General features: G+C 43.9%; 1 long non-coding RNA gene across 3 annotated transcripts; it reads left to right on the top strand.

Moving 5' to 3' along the window:
* The first annotated feature begins 247 nt into the window (after positions 1-247).
* On the top strand, positions 248-15,749 carry LOC102555028 (uncharacterized). 3 transcript variants are annotated; one of them, XR_010063941.1, is made up of 6 exons: positions 248-384; positions 594-672; positions 1,418-1,893; positions 1,988-2,064; positions 2,673-2,767; positions 15,594-15,749. It is a non-coding gene; the product is annotated as an uncharacterized LOC102555028 (long non-coding RNA). The 3 variants fall into 3 exon arrangements; XR_010063940.1 differs by lacking the exon at positions 2,673-2,767; XR_005501267.2 differs by lacking the exons at positions 1,418-1,893; positions 1,988-2,064; positions 2,673-2,767.
* The last annotated feature ends 3,720 nt before the right edge of the window (positions 15,750-19,469 follow it).

The raw sequence follows: 19,469 nt of genomic DNA, 5'->3' as shown, positions 1-19,469 counted from the left end.
TGACTAAGCAGAAACCGCACCCGAGAAAGTGCTTCGTAACCGTTAACTCGTCCCGCGGCGGGCCAGGGGCGGGGCGCGCAGGGCCGGCGGGGCGCAGGCCCGCGGGTGACTGGCCCTCGGCCTGCGGCGGGCGTGGCGCCGGGCGGCGGGGCGCGGGCGGAGCCGCGGGGAGAGCAGCGCGCGGCCGGGCGCCCCCTGCTGGCTAGAGTGCGGCGCGCGGCCTTCGCCACCCGCGCCTGGTAAGAGCTGACGGCGCCCCGGAGCGCCGCTCAGCCAATGGCCGCCGCTCTTCGTTTCTGGACACGCCCTCTTCAAAAGGACAGCCAGAGGTCCCTTCCTCTGAGGCTTTGGACGCTTGCCTGCTTCTATTTCTCAGGAACAGATGTGAGTTCGCGAGTGCTCCCAACCCCGCGCCCTGCTCTTTTTTTTTTTTTTTTTCTTTTTTTTTTTTCCTTTGCTTTGCTTTGCTTTGCTTTGCACAAGAACCTTCCTCCCCCAAACTGATCATTTTTCTCCCAGCGTGTTGATTTCACCAGCTTGTTGCTGGTGCTGTACTAAATCCGAGACTACAACTTTTAATTTTTCCTTTTCAGAAGCCTAATCCTTCGAGAGAAAGGCCTAAGCCCATGAATCATTAAACAATACGAATACCACAGGGCAGTTAGTTTTCAGGTAAGTTAAGCATAAGGAACAGATGGGAACAGTTTATGACTCACACTTCTACAAGTTGTGATTCTTCACCGTTCCCACTGGCGTTGACTGCGTATAATAGCAAACTGACTATTAAAGTTTTACTCGGGGAACTTAAACTTTTGTTAAAACGAGTCAGGTATGTCGGAGCCAGATGAGATTTTCATTATAAGGGGGCAAAATCCTTTCAAAAGAAAAGTTAATCAGAGTTGGTAAACTAGTAAGTAGAAGATCTGGAAAGAGTGAGGCTAATGTTGAGTATGTATTTGTTGTGCACAGCCCATGAACAAGAGTCCGTGGAGGAGCAAAGGTTTCCCAGAAGCAGCCCCTCACACGGATTTGCTAACAATAAACTGATTCTTTTGCTGATCTTTTTTGTCATTGTTAGACTTTTGATTATATTCACTTAAGTCCGTGTAAAACTTAGAACTTTTTGGTTAAAACTTAGTGGTCATAGTTCCTAAACTTATTTCTGTCTCTAAAATGATCTCTCCTAGATCCTAGGATCATTTTTAAAAATAAGTTTAGCCTCCAGGCAGTGGTGGCACACCCCTTTAATCCCAGCATTTGGGAGGCAGAGCTGTGTGAATCTCTGAATTGATGGCCAGCCTGGTCTACATAGGGAGTCCCAGGAGAGCCAGAACTATGTAAAGAGACTCTGTCTCAAAAGGAACATAAAAATATTGTTTATTTATGTATATGTATGTTTTTCTCCCTGAGTTTATAGGCACCGTCTACGTTTAGGGTCCTTGGAGGCCACAGGACATGAGATCCTCTGATGGGTGGGAAGTTGTGATGAGTTACTAAGAGAAGGTATGGTGAGCTCTTAGTTCAGTACTTGGCTTATAATAAATGCTCAAGGAGTGAGAATTCATGGTGCTGCGGTCGAAAGCTTACACATGAGTTCTGAGAGTGAACATCTCCAGCCCTCAAAATTGTTGTCCTGTCCTACTCTGCTGTTACAACCTAGCCATCGCATGTTGACAAACTCCTATCAGGAATGCACAGCAGGCTTCACGTTATGTTTCTGAGATTTACTATGTAGACCCTCGGAGACCACATGTGTGGTAGTACACTGAGGAGGATCAGGAATCCAGTGTTAGCCTGAGCTATGTAAGGAGAAACCTACTTCAAAGCAAACAAGGACCGGTGGGCGGAGCAACCTAAGTGCTTCGTTTTACTCTTTACTGGTCCATATTGCAGGTAATTTAAATTCCTTAATGTGTCTGTGCATGATTTATATGCTTTTGATGCCTTACATACTTTACTTAATGATACTGTTGCTGTAACACCACAGTTGTCGAGAAAAGTAATCTGCATTTCTTCTGGGTGTGAAAGAAAGGACTACAAACCAGAAGAACTTGCAAAGTCATTGTGAGTCTCACCTTTTGTCTCAGGGGATTGTGCATGCCGGGCTTCCTCCTTAGGTAGCTGGAAGCTTTGTTTTGGGAGCCTTAACACTCCCTGTATAAACAGAAGGAGTCACTAACACCCAGGGCCTCTCAGTTCTTTTCATTTCCCTTGACATTGGTAGGATCTCATAACACTGTTTATGCTTTCCTTTCAAACCTATTCCTCTCACTTGGCCGGAAACAAGCTCTGCCATTCGGAAAGCCTAACTAACTCACAAGTTCTAAGTATTTAGATCAAAGGAGAAAAGAAAAGGAAAAAAAAAAAAAAAGACCCATGGAGAATTCATTGCTGTAGAAAGAGATAACACTTTCCACCCAGTTTTTGTTTGAGGATTCTTGCTTTTGTTTTTGTTTGAGGATTCTAGCTTTTGTTTTTGTTTTTGTTTGAGGATTCTTGCTTTTGTTTTTGTTTTTGCTATATATGAGAACATCTGAGGATTTAAATTCCTTAATGCAAAAAAAATATCAAATATGAGTCTTTTCTGACTGGCATACGTGCTGGCTTGGAGCAGTGCCGCCTTTCTGTTTGGAGCCCTGACACCTTTCGCCTTCTCCGTTTCCTGTGTCCAGACTAGCCCATTAAGATTGTGACATCTGATCCCAGCCAGTGGGGAAAACACAATCACCACCTTCCTCAGAATAAAAGCCAGGAACTTCCTGCCCAGGTGTGTCTCTCTCCCCCAGCACACTCTATTATCAAGAGTAAACGGTTGTCCAGATACTCAATTGGAGCAATGATTTTTTTGTGTGTGTGACCCCGAACTTATTTCTAGCATTAGCAGGCTACCCGCTGTATTTTCTTGTAAGGTAAAGTAGATTGAAAGTCTCTATTTTTATTTTAACTCCCTCAATTACTGTGGTTTTGTTTCCACGCCAAGGAGTCACTAAGTGACTTCATCTTAAGGATGTGCTCTGTGACAGAGGTAAACAAGTGCCGAGAAATCAGTTTGGACTGAGGACAGGAGAGGCACATGCCTTAAGCATTGTACCCCTCATTGGCATGAACAAGAGTGTGTCTAACGAAGGACCAAAAGGAAGCTTTGGGTTTTGTGTCTGAGGCATGAGTGTAAGGCACTACCTTACACTTGAGTAAGGTAGAATTGACAAAACCGAGAAACTTACAAGACATCTTTTCTTAAAATACCACTCAGTAGATATTTCTCATATATCTAGCATGTGTCAGTTTGAGGACATGCAGGCAAATTCCCAGTTAGTGCACCCTGCTCCCTGTTCCGTTGTAACCTGCAGTCTAATGGAGGAAGCCAATGCCAGTGGTAGAACAGAAGCAAGGCAAATTATCCTGTGGTTGTTGTTACAAAGGGAAGCTACAGATATGTGAAACCCACAAGTGGCTAATAAAATTAAAGGAGGAAAATGGCTTAATCTGCAGTCCTACAAGATGACTTTGGGCATTATCTCACACGGCTTAAGGAGAGCCACAATGAATAAAAGGCAAGAAGATGTGTCGAAACAGTGTGTGAGCCTCCATCTTGCCTTAGTTAGAAAGGAAACAAAAACACTGCCATGACAATGATAACAAGCACTAAGACCAAAAAAAAGAGATAGTCGTTCCCAAGGATTGGGGATTCAAAGGGAGATTGGTGCATTGGGACGATGTGAGGGTTGGGATTGAAAAGGGAAATTTATTAATAACCCCACAGGTTTGAGTCTAACAAAACTGATGCCATTAATGAACCCATTGTCTAGTGCGGTCATGTAAGATTGGCTGGAGAGCTGCTGTGTTATAATATTTGCAAGTATTAAACTGGTAGGTGATAGAGGAAAAGGATAGATATACTACTTTTGTTTAGGCTGTACGGATGGGTAGTTTGACTCTGAGATAACACTTTGCTTAAAGTTGGGGTGTTCGTATTGTTATAAATGGATGCGTCTTAGTAGTTCTTACATAATTTCTTGGCCAGTTAATTAGGAATTTTAAGCTTCTATTACTGGATTAATGTAGTGTTATTAATGTACTGTTTGGTTTAAGTTATATTTATAGTATATAAATCTTCAAATAATTGGGCATCAAGTGAAAGGAGGTAGATGTATAACCATCAAAGTATTGACTAGTGCAAAAGATACCTTTGTATTATTAAAGTAGCATGTGAGGTCTTTATGGTGTGGCTATCATGTAGGAACCTAGGGTCATAACCAGTATACTAAGTCCACCTAGGACAATAGTGATGCTACATTGTCCCATAGATGAGAAGAAGGTAACCTGTGATAGACAAACTGATGGCTTTGACTATGGCTTTGTTCATCCTTTGCAAGACAAAGCAAGGAGAGCTTGTGACTGTGGGCTATCAGGACTGTGGCTCCAGTAAAATGCAGTGACGTTTGGCTAAGAACGACTGTAATTAGCCGTATATGACTTGACAAGCTCACAAAGGGCGATCTTAAGTCTATGTGGTTTAGACAGGTAGTGCTTGGTATCTGTGGATCCTGGTGATTGAACTTGCTGATCAGATTATTAGATGAGCAGCTTGGAAACTCAGGAGTAGCTTATCAAGCAATTTTAAGTTCAATATAGATTAAAGCTGTGCGTATTCAATCAGTATGCAAAACGGAAAAGGAAAAGGACGTCCCTACTATTCAGCTTGGCTCCTTCAGTTGGTGATAATAATTAAGTTGGAATTATGTTACCTTGAAGAAAATATAGAATAGGATTAGGTATTTTGGCAATAAATGCCATGATTAAAAATATCCCTAAAAACTGGGTGTGGTGGCACATAACTGAATTCTCATTTAGAGACATGAAAATGAGGTGTCCAAGGCCACCTTTGGCTATGTGGTTAGTTTGAGTCCACCAGAATCCATGAGATTCAATTTCAAAGCACAAACAAGTCAGACACGGTGACCCATGCCTTTAATCCCAGCACTCAGGGGACAGAAGTCTAGGCTAACCTTGTCTACAAATCCATGAAGCAAGGGCTACACAGAGAAACCCTGTCTGAAAAAACAAACAAGCAAACAAACAAATAATACAAACAACACGCCTTAAAGCAACTAATATTTGCAGACTAATTAATATTGATTAATAATTAATGTTGAGTATTTGTCTTATTGCTGTAACAAAATGCTTAAAATAAAGAAGAAGAATTTCTGGGCATAGTGGCTCATCCATTTAATCTCAGCACTAGAGAGATGGAGACAATAGATCTTTGAGTTCAAGGCCAGCCTGGTCTACATAGTGAGTTCTAGGCCAGCCAGGGATACACAATACAGGTAGGGGGGAAGAGAGAGAGGGAGGGGGAGGTTATTACTATCAACTGTATTCAAAATTGGTAAAGGAATATGGAAATTTGGATTCTAAATTAACTGTCCCTGAATAGGGCTTTACCCCAAGATGAACACAAAATTGGAAAATATATTTGCCATTAAATGAAGAATTATTCATCAGAGAGAGCCACAGGCTTCAGGAACCAGAATCCAGAGTCATAGCTGGGGCAGAGATAGTAGATAGCAGAGGGACCTCAGGCATTCTCTCCAGGAATGTTTAGAATCTATTTGTGGAGTAATGGAGTTGAATTGCATGAAACTATTTCCTATGGCTAGCTCACGTTCCCCAAAGAAAGAGTCTTCTCAATAACTGTTACCTGAGAACTCAGACTTTATAAAGGGGCTATTTTCATAAGAATATTAAAAGATATAAGCTATATCCTAATATTTAGAGGTACAATAAGAAATTATTCCCTTTAGAAGGTATTGAATTGAGATGTCAATATCACATGTTGAATAACTCCTGATTACTACATATAATTTGAATGCTAAGAACCAGAGATTGCCAGCTATATGTGTCCAGGAGGATTGTCTTGACTTTGGGAAGATAGAGATTGGACATCTTTTTTGTTTGCCTGTTTAGATTTATTTATTTATTTTACATATGTGAGTACACTGTCACTCTTTTCAGACATATCAGAAGAGGGCATCAGATCCCATTACAGATGGTAGTGAGGCACCATGTGGTTGCTGGAATTGAACTCAGGACCTCTGGAAGAGCAGCCAGGTGCTCTTAGCCGCTGAGCCATGTCTCCAGCCCAAGAATTCTACTTTTTTTTTTTTAAAGATTTATTTATTTATTATATATATAAGTACACTGTAGCTGTCTTCAGATACACCAGAAGAGGGCATCGGATCTCTTTACAGATGGTTGTGAGCCACCATGTGGTTGCTGGGAATTGAACTCATGACCTCTGGAAGAGCAGTCGGGTGCTCTTAACCGCTGAGCCATCTCTCCAGCCCAAGAATTCTACTTTTAAAACAAATCTACAAGTATCTCTTATAATCTCTGAGAACCATTGATCTTGCATACATATTTTCTTGACATCTTGTTAGAGATTTGTTAAGGAGTCTATCTTGCCCAGCATTTTCCCTTAAATATGTGTATCTTCTGAGTCAAGAGTGGTGGTGCGTGCCTATAGTACTAGCTACTTGACAAGCTGAGGCAAGAGGATCACGTGAATTACAGACGAGCTTAGGCAACATAACAGAACACTAACTGGAAAAATATTAGGTTTTTCCTAATGGAGGGGGCATGTGTGTGAATCCAGACCTTAGTGCACATGCGGATGTCAGTAGGCATTGTTTATGAACCAGTTCTCCCTGTATTTCACATGGGTTCTGGGGATCAAGCTCATGTCGTCAGACTTATGTGCTAAATGCTTTCCTTGCTGAGCTATCTGGCTGCCCCATATTTCAATTATAAAAATGATCTAATTTTATTGTAACATATCTGGAATGTGTAGAAAGTAGAAGAAACATCTATACTACTCAACTACTTTTTAAAAATGCATATCTTATTTAACTACCATTCACAGTCTCAACACCTATGTTTCTTTTTTTGTTTGTTTGTTGTTTTTTTTTTAGGCAGGGTTTCTCTGTGTAGCCTTGGCGGTCCTGGAACTCAGTCTCTAAACTAGGCTGGCCTTGAACTCAGAAGAGATCCACCTGCCTCTGCCTCCTGAGTGCTGGGATTAAAGGTGTGCGCCACCAACACCCAGCACCCAGCAACAACTATGTTTCTTAAGTTTGACATCCTAACAAATATTTCCCCATACTATTAAAATTATCCCTAAGTAACGTCTTTCTTTGAGACAAGGTCTTACTATGTGGTGTCCATATGCCCAGGCTGACTTTGAACTCAGAATTGTCCAGTCTCGGCCTCCTAAGCGTGAGGGACTAGGCTGACCCTATGCCTCACTATAGAGTGCTCGCCTACTATACTTCAGGCCCTGGGTTTTATTCCAGGAACTGCTAAAGAAAGAAGGTTTAAAAAGAACAGAGTGACAGGCTGACCAGCTTCTTCTAGCTTGGCAATAACTTTTTAAAGCATAGTTAGTGAGGTAAATTGCAAGGAGATAGATAACTTGACTACTACCTGTTGACAATTTTAAGTTTCCACCTTTTCTATGATAAAATTAATATCTATTCACCATAGAAAAGATGGGAATGCAAACAAGAAAAGGAAAGTGAAGAACAGAATTCTACCATCAGAAACAGGGTCTCTTACTAGGTCCTGGACTCGCTGATTAGGCTGGCCAGTGAACCTCAGAGATCCTCCTCCTGTGTCTGCCTCCCCCGCACTAAGGTGACAATGCGTGTCACAGTACCTGGCTCTCTACATGGATATTCAGGACTGAACGCTCTCTTAGCATGTACCATGAGCCCTTGACTAGGTGAGCCATCTCCTGGCCATCTTTGAGTTCTCAGTAGATTAAATTAGAGGGGGCCACCCTGACCATGCCTGAGCAGTTGGTATTTTTGTTTGTTTACACATCTTGGTAATGATTTAAACAAAGGGTTCCTCAGCCAAAACTTGTTTGAAAATCATTGATTCAGATGAATTACAAAATCCTTTTCCTCCCATCATCCCTGGATAAAAATCCCCATGTTTTGCTTTGTTTAATTAAGAAAAAATTATTACTTGCTGGGAATTTTCTTCCCCTTTAGTTTCTTTAAAAATTGACATTTAACCACAGATCCAACTGGTTCCCTGGGATCTCTGGATGCACACTCTTGGTGTGCACAATCCACTTTGCTAATGTCCTTCTGATGCTTACTCTGTCCGCAGGGAGATTTTCCGGCTGGTCCTACAACACAGCTCTGTGTGATTTCATCTTGAAGATCAGCAGACTGTTGTTGTAGGTTGGAGCCAGGCCCAAACTTGCCTGTTGTGAGTTTAATGGAGAGAGAAACAGTGTGCGTTGGCAGGACCCATCTGAACATTTGCCATGAAAGCAAATGTTCTTTAAAAAATAAAAATTAGCCAGCAGACTAAAACTTAGCAAATTATTGGGTAGTTTTTATGTGGAATGCATTGTGCTGGACTCTCGGGATGAAAATCATCAACCACACTATGTCCCAGGGAGCCTATAGCAAAAATCGTCCAAGACCAGTAGATTAATCTACTGCTTGGAGAAGCTTGCATACCTGTTTGCCACTAAAGACAAAAGAAAATGTGTGAGCCATTTTGACCTTGCTGGGGATGAATGTAGTTTAGACTTGACCTTTGACATCTGAGTCTGAATTTTCTGGAATTATACATTAATGGCTCACTGGATACAGTGTCATGGTTGGAATAGCAAATGTCTTCCACAGGCTTGTGGTTTTTTGTTTGTTTGTTTGTTTTTTTTTTTTTTTTTTTTTTTTTTGGTTCTTTTTTTCCGGAGCTGGGGACAAACCCAGGGCCTTGCGCTTCCTAGGTAAGCGCTCTACCACTGAGCTAAATCCCCAGCCCCCCCGAGGCTTGTGTTTTGAATGCCTGGTCCCCAGCTGGAGGTGCCCCTTTGGAAGGTTGTGGTCATTTGGGGAGGTGGGGTTAGCAGGAGGAAGTAGGTGGCCAGGGCAGACCTTTATGGGCGTCTTGTTCCTTTGGACTGAACGTTTTGAAATCGTAAAGTAAATCTTTCCTCCTTCTAAATCGTCTCCTAAGGTGTTTTAGTCACAATACCAAGCAAACAAAAACAGAAGGCACATTACAAATTCTGTAGTCGTGGCTCGTAGTGATTTGCGTTTTGTACGGACACATCATGAAAGCAAGCATTCTTTCCTCTGTCTTTGCAAGCCACCTGGGACATTTTTTTTTTTACTTTTTTTTTTTATTATTATTAACTTGAGTATTTCTTATATACATTTCGAGTGTTATTCCCTTTCCCAGTTTCCGGGCAAACATCCCCCTTCCCCCTCCCCTTTTTTATGGGTGTTCCCCTCCCCATCCTCCCCCCCTTGTTGCCCTCCCCCCAACAATCTAGTTCACTGGGGGTTCACTCTTAGCAGGACCCAGGGCTTCCCCTTCCACTGGTGCTCTTACTAGGATATTCATTGCTACCTAGGAGGTTGGAGTCCAGGGTCAGTCCATGTATAGTCTTTAGGTAGTGGCTTAGTCCCTGGAAGCTCTGGTTGCTTGGCATTGTTGTACATATGGGGTCTCGAGCCCCTTCAAGCTCTTCCAGTTCTTTCTCTGATTCCTTCAACGGGGGTCCTATTCTCAGTTCAGTGGTTTGCTGCTGGCATTCGCCTCTGTGTTTGCTGTATTCTGGGTGTGTCTCTCAGGAGAGATCTACATCCGGCTCCTGTCGGTCTGCACTTCTTTGCTTCATTCATCTTGTCTAATTGGATGGCTGTATATGCATGGGCCACATGTGGGGCAGGCTCTGAATGGGTGTTCCTTCTGTGTCTGTTTTAATCTTTGCCTCTCTATTCCCTGCCAAGGGTATTCTTGTTCCCCCTTTTTTTTTTAAGTTTTTTTTTTTATTAACTTGAGTATTTCTTATATTCTTGTTCCCCTTTTAAAGAAGGAGTGAAGCATTCACATTTTGATCATCCGTCTTGAGTTTCATTTGTTCTAGGCATCTAGGGTAATTCAAGCATTTGGGCTAATAGCCACTTATCAATGAGTGCATACCATGTGTGTTTTTCTGTGATTGGGTTACCTCACTCAGGATGATATTTTCCAGTTCCGACCATTTGCCTACGAATTTCATAAAGTCATTGTTTTTGATAGCTGAGTAATATTCCATTGTGTAGATGTACCACATTTTCTGTATCCATTCCTCTGTTGAAGGGCATCTGGGTTCTTTCCAGCTTCTGGCTATTATAAATAAGGCTGCGATGAACATAGTGGAGCACGTGACTTTTTTATATGTTGGGGCATCTTTTGGGTATATGCCCAAGAGAGGTATAGCTGGATCCTCAGGCAGTTCAATGTCCAATTTTCTGAGGAACCTCCAGACTGATTTCCAGAATGGTTGTACCAGTCTGCAATCCCACCAACAATGGAGGAATGTTCCTCTTTCTCCGCATCCTCGCCAGCATCTGCTGTCACCTGAGTTTTTGATCTTAGCCATTCTCACTGGTGTGAGGTGAAATCTCAGGGTTGTTTTGATTTGCATTTCCCTTATGACTAAAGATGTTGAACATTTCTTTAGGTGTTTCTCAGCCATTCGCCATTCCTCAGCTGTGAATTCTTTGTTTAGCTCTGAACCCCATTTTTTAATAGGGTTATTTGTCTCCCTGCGGTCTAACTTCTTGAGTTCTTTGTATATTTTGGATATAAGGCCTCTATCTGTTGTAGGATTGGTAAAGATCTTTTCCCAATCTGTTGGTTGCCGTTTTGTCCTAACCACAGTGTCCTTTGCCTTACAGAAGCTTTGCAGTTTTATGAGATCCCATTTGTCGATTCTTGATCTTAGAGCATAAGCCATTGGTGTTTTGTTCAGGAAATTTTTTCCAGTGCCCATGTGTTCCAGATGCTTCCCTAGTTTTTCTTCTATTAGTTTGAGTGTATCTGGTTTGATGTGGAGGTCCTTGATCCACTTGGACTTAAGCTTTGTACAGGGTGATAAGCATGGATCGATCTGCATTCTTCTACATGTTGACCTCCAGTTGAACCAGCACCATTTGCTGAAAATGCTATCTTTTTTCCATTGGATGGTTTTGGCTCCTTTGTCAAAAATCAAGTGACCATAGGTGTGTGGGTTCATTTCTGGGTCTTCAATTCTATTCCATTGGTCTATCTGTCTGTCTCTGTACCAATACCATGCAGTTTTTATCACTATTGCTCTGTAATACTGCTTGAGTTCAGGGATAGTGATTCCCCCTGAAGTCCTTTTATTGTTGAGGATAGCTTTAGCTATCCTGGGTTTTTTGTTATTCCAGATGAATTTGCAAATTGTTCTGTCTAACTCTTTGAAGAATTGGATTGGTATTTTGATGGGGATTGCATTGAATCTGTAGATCGCTTTTGGTAAAATGGCCATTTTTACTATATTAATCCTGCCAATCCATGAGCATGGGAGATCTTTCCATCTTCTGAGGACTTCTTCAATTTCTTTCTTCAGAGTCTTGAAGTTCTTATTGTACAAATCTTTTTCTTGCTTGGTTAAAGTCACACCGAGGTACTTTATATTATTTGGGTCTATTATGAAGGGTGTCGTTTCCCCAATTTCTTTCTCAGCTTGTTTCTCTTTTGTGTAGAGGAAGGCTACTGATTTATTTGAGTTAATTTTATACCCAGCACCTGGGACATTTTTTCTCCCTATCATTGCATTCCCTTCCCATTATTATTAACTGATTTTTAAAACTCTCATTTAGATGTGAAGCTTAGGAAACCTCCTCCATTATACATGCCTCTGTGTTTTCCTAAAACAGCCTGTGTTTGCTGTTAGGAGAAGTGCTTCTTCTTTATTGTATTAGTCCTGCTCATTCCTGCTTCCTTGTGTTGTGCCGAGATGACCCTACAAGTGACTCAGACACAGAAGTTAATGCTAGCTGTAGCCACTGATGTGCTTTACATCTGTGAGCTTATTTATTTATTTATTTATTTATTTATTTATTTATTTATTTACATCTGTGGTTCTTGCTGAGGTCCAGCCCCAGCGGGGTTCAGAACCTGAAGGAGGATCTGTGGGATGAGGAAAGAAGACTTTGACCAAGGGGTGCAGTTCCCACACTCTGGCACCGAGACAGCTCAGGGTACCTTTACTTACGCATTGTTTTCTCACAGCCAAAAGAGTTTCACATTCATTTTCTCACTTTCTCACATACGATCTCTTTCAAGAACTTCCTACCTTTGACAATAATATACACACTGTAGTTTCCCCCTTCCTTCTCCTCCTCAATCTCTGTGGTTTCCTGTAACCTATGAACTGTATGAACAAGGAGGAGACACAGCTTCAAAAAGCAGTTAATATCGGACTCAGCACATTGGTGTATAACCAAGTGACCGAGGTTGTTAGCAATTATGGTTACCGCATAGACAAATGATAGACTACATACCAAGGAGATTCTGATTTAATTATTGGCATCTAGCATCTCCCATATCCTAATCAAGAGATCTAATTCTCCTAATGCCCAATGGTCTCAGTAGATGAGGAATCTGAGTCAGTTCCTCATCCTTGCTTGGCTCACGTCTAAGTATTCCTATTAGATCTTGGAGCCACGGATCCAGCAAAATCTCTAACTTTTTGACAACCATCTAATATTTTTGGGGGAACAAAATATTGGTGGGCAAATTGTTGTTAGCACTAAGTCCCCATTGGAAGAAAACATCCAGATGTTAGCTAATGTACTCAGACCAGGGCCTTGTGTTGACCCAACGGCATCATCATCATCAACAGAGGAGTCCTGGTCTGTTCCGTTTCCACAATCCTCAGAGACAAACAAGATGGGTCATAGTCTGCACTTCCTTATTCTGATTCTTGGGAAATATCTATCACAAACAAAGTAAAAGTAAAGACTTCTGATAGCAAATCCAAGAACACAAACACAAGTTAAAAGCGAACCAACATTCCCTTGGGAAAGGCCAGGAGATTGGGCATGAATATCCCCACAGGTCCTTGCCTTGTGGGGACCCGACTTATCAGGCCTTGCTTTATTTACACTTTTCCCAACAGAGGCTGGGCCACCGCCAGGTTCTCGTCACTTCAAGAAAAGTACCACTGCCCAAGTTACAGAATGCTGTTCCCAGGACCCTATATCTAACAAGCTGGGACTCATCCAGGGAATGTCTCCAGAGCCTTCAGTGTCAAACCAGATGCCTTTCCATCACAGAGAGCTTTCATAGAACTTACAGTCCCGGTGGGGAGATTGGCTTGGCATGCAGCAGACATCAATGCATAGTCACTGGAGGAGTAGATGGAGCCCTGGCCACCCCTAGAGAATAGGGCCTGTCACGGAGACAGGATATGAACTCAGGCAGAGATTTTAGAAGGACAGTTTCTGGGCTGAGGTCCTGGGAAGAACAGAGAGTCCTGCTGTCTGGGGGCTGAATGTGTGGGCTTTATGTTCAACCACAAGGCTCTAGCTTCACAATTGGGATGTTTGGCTGTGACTGAGACACTGGAGATTTATCTGTTTTGAATCTTGAACAGGTCACTCAAAACACTGTAGCTTTAAGAGAAAATATATTTGATTTGTAAAAGAAGTTTATTTTTAAAAATATCTCTGCACAAATAACAGAATTTGCAGCATTATCCCGAACAAAATGTTCAAAACACAAGGAAAGATCAACTTCTTTTTTGAAAGGATTTTGAGTCTAAAGAGCTTTCATAGCAGAAGTATCAGGAACTGGCCCAGTTCTCCGTGCCCCAGATATCAGAAAACATGGCTACAAAGGCCAGCCAAGAAGAGCTGTATGGGGTACCACCTGCCTGCTCTGCCGCTCTCTCCCCGAGTGCCAGGGGCTGGCGAAGTTCACAGCACACACTCACAGATGAGCATCAACATACAGATTGGTATCTTGCAGATTCCCTGCCCATGGCCCGTTTACATTCTTCTCCTTGATCACTGAACTTCACAAAAACAACCCACCACTCACTGATCTCTCTGTGGGAAATGCTGTAGCCTTGTGATCTATACTAACTCTGGCACCAGGTCATGGGACTTGGGACCTGGCTTCCGCCAATTTGCTTTTATTTGTTTGATTGTTTTTGCTTGCTTTTTGTTGTTTTGTGTGTTTTGTCTGGTTTTTGTTTACTTGGGAGCGTTGTTTGTTCTTGTTTGGTTGGTTGGTTTTTGTTTGATTGGTTTGGTTTTTTGTTTGATTGGTTTGGTTTTTTGTTTGATTGGTTTGGTTTTTTGTTTGTTTGCTTTGGTTTTAGAGACAGGATTTCTCCACATAGCCCTGGCTGTCCTGGAACTCACTCTGTAGACCAGGCTGGCCTCAAACTGAGAAATCAGGCTGCCTCTGCCTCCTGAGTGCTGGGATTATAGGTTTATATCACTGTGCCCAGCTTTTTTAAATTTAAAAAAAAAATTTACTTTTATAATCTAACGTTTCTGGGCTGTAAGTTTCCCATGTGTTGTAGAGGTCACAAACACAATTTTGTGGTGTGGGGTTGTCATGAGAGTAACTAAAGAAATGTACATAAGGCAGTGGGCACGGGGGTGGGCACAGTGACAGAGCAGTGACAGACACACCCAAACCCTTCCTTTGCCCCTGAGTCTCCATGGTATTCCCATGGTGACCCTGGATGGAGTTGAGAGTGGCCTTGCCCTGCCCTCTGTAGAGCGCACAGCCACAATGAGGTTGGACAGAGACCGGGGTTACTAGCCTAGTCTTTGTGTCTGCTGGCAATAAGGAAGATTCTTTCTGGGCTGAAGGACAGGATGTGCTAAAGCAGTGTATCCCCGGCTTATTGATTAACCAAGTCAGGGGAACTTTAGCTGAGGACCCTGACTTAACATACGGGTCGTTAATCTTCACGTACCCCGATGCTGGCTCCATCCAGATCCTTTAGGTTTTTCTAAACACACACAAAAATGAAGCCAATCCAAACATCGATAAAGTTTATTGGCCTCAGTGCTGGCATGGACAACTGAGGACCTGCCTTTTCATTCCAGATGCCACCTTTTGTCACATGGTTGGATGCTGCTCCCGGCCTCCTGATATCCCTGCCCCCACCCCTAGGCCACAGGGAATTTTTTTATGAGATTAAAATGTAACTATTGCAAAAGCTCTGGCTGTGAGTGAGCAAGAGCTTGGAAGGGCAGAGCTCCCACCAACTTAAACCAGGGCCCGGGGTAAGGCCTGGCATCTAACGGCTAAGCTGGCACTGTCAGGGTGGAAAGAGACCACAGGGTGGGCGGTAGGGGAACTTGAGCTTTATGCTGCCATTGTGATCAGGGGACTGGGCCGTCTTTGCAGAGGGCTCTGCATTGCTTTTCTTATCACTAAAGTCTTCGTTGTCTCGTCAGAGGCAGCGAGAACCCTGGTAGGTAGGGAGTGCTGTGAAAAGACCCGAATCCTGTGCTGCGGGACTAGGCTTTGGTCTTCATAAAAACTGACTGGCTAAGGTACCTGAGGAAATCCTTGTGAGAATGGATGCGTGTATTCTGAGGCAAGAACCTCAAGACCTTGGGGTGGGGAACAGTATGCAGTCAAGAAGAAACTGAGTGGCAGAGGTTATACAACCACGCAAGAAATTGCAACATGTGCCCTCTTCCCTAGCTGAGAGACGTGCGAGCTAATAAATGTGTTTGCTTTCACAGGACTCGGGCGCTAGGCTGCTGACATATCCCAGTACCATGGGGCTGGCTATTGTTTGGTACTGGAAGAGGCCAGTGGAACCATGGTTCCTTCCTGCCAGAGGAAAGCTGTTCCTATCCACTCTAGAATTGCTTGTTTATAAAAAGTGTCAACTGTGAGGACCTTTGTGAACTTTTGTCCTGTAACACAGGATGTGACTGTATGCATGTATATTTGCATCCGTGCGTGCAGGTGTGTGTGTGTCTGTGTGTGTGTGTGTGTGTGTGTGTGTGTGTGTGTGTATCATTTGTATGCACAGTGTCCACAAAGGCGTGAAAGGGACACAAGGTTTCCCAGAATCAGAGGTGCAGGCAGCGTGAGCTGCCGGATGTGGGTGCTGGGAACCAAAGCGGATCCATAGGAGAGCAGCGAATGCTCTTAGCCATGGAACCATCTTTGCAGATTTATCCGCCTGCCTTCTAAACATGCCACAGAATCCTTTGTTATTCTTATGCTTAAAAAGATTCTTTGGGGTTAGTCTCATGTCCTGTATTCAGAAGCTGAGTTCTGTGCCCCTCTCCTGACTACAGCCTGATCTTGGAGCACTGTATAACCTATGTGCTGTCACACTCCCCAGTAGTCCCTGGTTGGTCAATAAATGGCTGGGACTTGTGACTGGGCAGAAAGGAAAGTGAGGCTTAAAATCAAGAGAGGGGTCTTGAGAGAGACCACCCTGGAGAAGAAGAGAGAAAACTGACGGAGGAGTAGGCTGCCATCAGACAGGATAGACAGAAGCATGTGGCCAGGAGAAGAAATTCTGCCTGCAGCCACACATGAAGCCGAGCTAGCCCTGTAAGACTCAAATAGCAATGCCATGGGTGTAGCTTTAGATTTTAGATTTAACGATGGTTCTTAAATGGTCTAACCTCTTTTCTAGCCTACCACCCACCAAAGGTAGTGGAAAAGAAAGGTTATTACGGGGGAGGTGGACCTGTTTAGACGTTGTTCTTTGCTGCAAATCCCACCTGGGTTGTCAGGAAATCAGCAGTTCAGTTTTCAGGTCGATCCATTTGAATATGTGTCACGAATATACCAGTAGTCCAGTTCTGCAGTGTCAGGGTAGCAAACATGAGTCAGCAGCGGTGGCACGACCTAGCAAAACCAGCCAGGCCTCAGACGAATCAGCAGAAGTCAGCATGAAGAACCAGGACCACCAGGGACACCAGCAGGAGTTCTTTGCTGTATCTCTCTCAACAAATCAGATCAGCAAATATGAGAGACCAAGAAGCATTGTCCACTGAGTCCTATTTACACTCCCCCCAAACCACGTGTCCTCCACAGGTCTTGCCTCCTGTGTGTCTGGCCTCAGCACATGAGTCTGTCTTAGCAAAACTCCACGAGTCTGGCTCAGCTGACATCACTCTGCCAATAGCCCCACTCCACTAAGGAATGGCAAGGCACACCAATACCATCCAGGGTCATCCACCATCTGTTGGTTCCTTCTTAACATCATGGGTCCTTTCACCTGTGTCTGCTTCAGTGAAACGCTCCTTCCCATGTCTGCCTTAGTGAAACATCCCCTCACTGTGTCTGCTTCAGGCTTCAGGAAAACACTCCTTTCCGTGTCTGCCCCCAGCAAATCCATAACTACCTGATACAACTGACTTTCCAAAGAATCCTGAAGTTTCCACTTCACACGGCTTATGGCTGGGATGTAGAACCTGCCCAGCATAGTGCAAACAGCTTGTAAAAAACAAGACCAAGTCTTTGTGTCTTTTATTCGTGAGCTATACAGGAGAGAGTGGGGCACAACCCGCCCCATGAAATAACAGGATTTCCCCCTCCCCTTCATCAGTTGGATCCTCATTGGTTGGAATGCCATGACATTGACTATCTGTGTGTGGAGGCAGTGGTGTGTGTGTGTGTGTGTGTGTGTGTGTGTGTGTGTGTGTGTGTGTGTGTGCAGGCTCATGCACCCATGTGTGCGAGGAATTAAGGAGCTGAAGGAATAAAATGAAAAAGTAATCATATTCAGGTGCTGCATGGAGATGTTTCAACGTAACTCAGGTACAGGGACCTAATAAAAATCCTTCCCCTCTGAGATAGGGACTACGTATCCTTGACTGGTCTGGAACTCACAATCCCCCTGCCTTGGCCTCCTGCATCCTGAGATTCAACCCTTAGACTAATTGTGAGGCTTCCAACATAGATTGTGGCAAGTAGAAATTGAAGGGTTTATTCAAGAGACCTCCTGAGACTCGACATTGAAGCAGAGAACCCAGGGATCCCCAGATGGCAAAGGTTACTGACACATAACAAACAAATGGCTCTCCACCACGTCTGCCTGGAACTCATATCCAATTCTGCTTAACAGAGTCTAGAGAGGACAGGATAGGGAGACTCCACCTATAGCACTGATATTTTGTCTTCCATGAACTTTCCCAAGACTTGGACACAGCAAAGTAGGATCCAACACAGGAGAAGGACAGAGAAGTCGCCCCACAGAGTTCCGAGGATTAGACATGTGGATTCATGGAAGCCCGGCTTTGGGCTACTTCTGGAGTAGCAGGGATGATGCCATAGGAAATGGCTGGACACTCAATACGGGCAGTCCAGAGGGACCTTTTGAAGTCCAGAGGATGATGTTTTGGGGGAGGGAGTGGAGAGGAAGCAGGGAATTCTCCTTTCTGTTATATTCACTTCTGGGGTGTTCAAGTTTTCAGATAACTTAAAAGGAAGTATTCTCATTTAGAAAACAAAAGCTGCACAGGCTACAGTTTCTGCTTCCGGGGGCTGAGACTTTCTCTTTGGTGAGGCTCACGATTATGTAGTGCATAGTAGACCTTGAAGGGGAGCGAAGCACAAAGCAGCAGGAGGCTCACAAGCTCCCCTAGCTCCTGAGTCTGAAATGCAATCACACCCAGGGGTAAAAATTGGTTTGGTGACCATTGTGAGGTGCCACGATGGGCTATTATCTCTCTCGGAGACACCCGCTTCCAGCACAAACCGTCAAATGTTAGTCCACAACGATTTAGAGTTTCTCACGTGTGCTTAGGTTGCAAGAGATGCCCAACTGCTGTCATGAAAACATCTGCTCTTGATAGAGGCTCACGTGGTCTGTCCCACTTTCCTCCCTCTCCCCTGGCCCCCTTTCAGCTCTCCAGCCAGCCACTAAACTAGGTATAATCATCTTGTAACCTGGAGTTCCTTGATCCACACTTACCTATGGCTCATTCCCTCACTGTGTCACTGCCCTTGGACGAGTCCTCCCTGAACACCCTCTGAGTTAAACACCCTCAGCTCTGTTCCCAGAGCGCACTGGGGTCATCGAGGAAGCAAATGTATAGAATGTTCCCTGACTGCTTGCAGGGACCCTTACCATACTGTTGGCTTGTTGTTGGCCAGGGCTACAGTGTTTACCACAGTTGCCTCTGCCTCTGGGCAAAAGGCTCAAAAACCATGTGTTCAGTGAGTAAGGTGTTGGCCTGGCATCCTTGTCAAGTCAGGCACAGGACAATGTGCTACACTCCCCTCCCCGCTGCCTCTTCTTCTAGAAGTGAGCTTGTTCAAATGTCTTCTACTGAAAACTTGCATGTGAGAAGCACAGAATGCTGACTGGAGTCCTAGAGACTGTAGACTCCCAGCACAGAATTCTCAGAGTCCGTCTACTACGGATGAGTAAGGGTTGCAAAGCCCAACTAAATAGGCTCGAGGACTAAGGTTCTTGTCTGTGACTGTGAAAATCCTGCCATTTTGCAAGTCTGAATGTCCCCAGAGTTAAATACAGGGCTTGGGTCACTCACTGGCTAAGACCCTGGGAGGAGGGGAGAAGGCAGCTGACTCACCTGAATAGAACACAGGGGCTTACACTGAACCCTGAGCTCTACTGTGGATATGGC

The sequence above is a fragment of the Rattus norvegicus genome, chromosome 2 (genome assembly GCF_036323735.1).
Source record: "Rattus norvegicus strain BN/NHsdMcwi chromosome 2, GRCr8, whole genome shotgun sequence".
NCBI classification, from domain to species: domain Eukaryota; kingdom Metazoa; phylum Chordata; class Mammalia; order Rodentia; family Muridae; genus Rattus; species Rattus norvegicus.
This window is presented reverse-complemented; position numbering and strand designations above follow the sequence as displayed.